This window comes from Galendromus occidentalis, unplaced genomic scaffold (genome assembly GCF_000255335.2).
Source record: "Galendromus occidentalis unplaced genomic scaffold, Mocc_1.1 scf7180000077547, whole genome shotgun sequence".
Classification (NCBI taxonomy): domain Eukaryota; kingdom Metazoa; phylum Arthropoda; class Arachnida; order Mesostigmata; family Phytoseiidae; genus Galendromus; species Galendromus occidentalis.
In genome coordinates, this window is record NW_003805535.1 from 118,745 (window position 1) to 120,574 (window position 1,830).

Sequence of the window (1,830 nt, forward strand, 5' to 3'; positions counted from 1 at the left end):
TTTTTCATCCCCTCTCCTGGCCCCAAGCGAGAGACGCCAAGCGTCTTCGTCACGGCCTGAGTACTACTCCGGCATTCACTCGCGATGAATGGGGACCCTGGGTTTCCCGGAGAGAATACCATCCTCGAAGTAGACGGCTGCAGGGATCGAACCCATGCTGCCTCCTGCACGATACAACGTCAACGTGGCTAGCGCAAATCTGCATGTGACCCGCAGACCGCTCTCACCACTCGGCTATCCGTCGGTCGCAGAGAGCGGAGAGGCATAAGTTTCGTGATTAGCGCCCTGTTTCTCGAATGATGATATTCCGGCTTAGAGAAGCCGGAGAGGGTTCCCTAAATCTACGTTATTCGCGGAAGAAAGTCCGCAGGTGCAGATGATGGCAACAATAGCCACCGCGAATCCAAATCAAATCCGTTGAGACGTCGTTGGAGATCAGCTCACGCGCGAAAACCAATGGACTAATGGACATTCAAATTGACGCTCATCGAAATAATGGCGGTCGGCGGTCGGGCTCCGAACGAGCCAAAGAAAACTCGGGGGAGCTTGTCGGTCTGAACTGCGCCGAGGAGCAGTCTCAAAACTGACGAGGTTCCGGAGAAATCGCTCGGGTGCTATCGGAATTATCGCAATTTCAAATTCCGATGAACTTCATTCGATTCGGAGGTCTTCTCATGGGCGATTTCCGCTCGTAAAAAACTAATCGACTGCATTTCAGACGAGCTTTCACATGAGCGAGTGAAATCGGCGGTTGACGGTATTTTGGAGAAAAATCCCTGGGAATTCAAATTTTGCGATATCGGAGATTCCAGTATTTTGGGAATTTCTCGGGACGGGTGAGTTTGATCGGGATGCCACTCCCCACTCGTGAAAGCTGAGCTCAATTCGCGAAAAACGTATATTTTGGAAAGTCTCTCCGCCTTCCCAAAGCCGAGATATAATCAGTTGAAAAACAGGGCACGAAACTTATGCAGTTCCCTGATAGCTTCTCGACGGCGCGGCGCAGCGTCTCAACAGACGATATTCAACGTTGACTAGATACATACCTGCAATATATAGTCAGCATCTAGCATCGTCGTATCTTCCCTGGAGAGCATTTTAACCGCATCTTCGACAAACTTTAGAGCCTCCACCATTTCCACGACGGTGTCTATATCGTTATTTGTGACGGGAAAGTTGCAGCCTCGCGGAGAATGAGCCCCATGAATTTGTTTCATCTTATCTTTCAGCTCAAGAAATCTCCGCATCATTGCTAAGGTGCTATTCCATCGGGTCACGCAGTCCAGGATGACTTTTTTAGACCTTGCGCTATCACTGAGCTTCATGAGCGCATCGTGCTTCGCATGACTCCTTACGAAAAGAGTGCAAACCGCTCGAACTCGGCCCAAAGCCTGCCCGTGAATACCTGTCTGAGTAGATGGTACGCTGGCGCTGCTCGAACGATTCGCTCTTTCGCGATCCGGTTCCTCGGCCCGAAGGTCAGACTCATCATCTGATTGCGAACTATCAGAGGGCACTTGGTCATTCCAGAAGTCGTTGATGTCGAGGGGCTGAGATTCGAAAGCGTCCAGAACGGCCAGATGTAGTGCATGTGCGAAGCACAGCTGATTATAGGAAGGGTATGGGGCGGCAGCACGTTTCAGAAGTTCGCCAAGTCTGATCATAGCGGGTGCCGCGTCGGTGGTTATTCCTCTAATATCCCTTATGTTGAGCTGGAAATCTCCCAAACTTTCGACGATTCGATCGTAGAGATTTTCAGCGGTTGCGCTCGTCGTCAGTCTGATTATGAACAGGTCTGCCCTCTTCGATTTCAAGCATGGAATTTCTCTC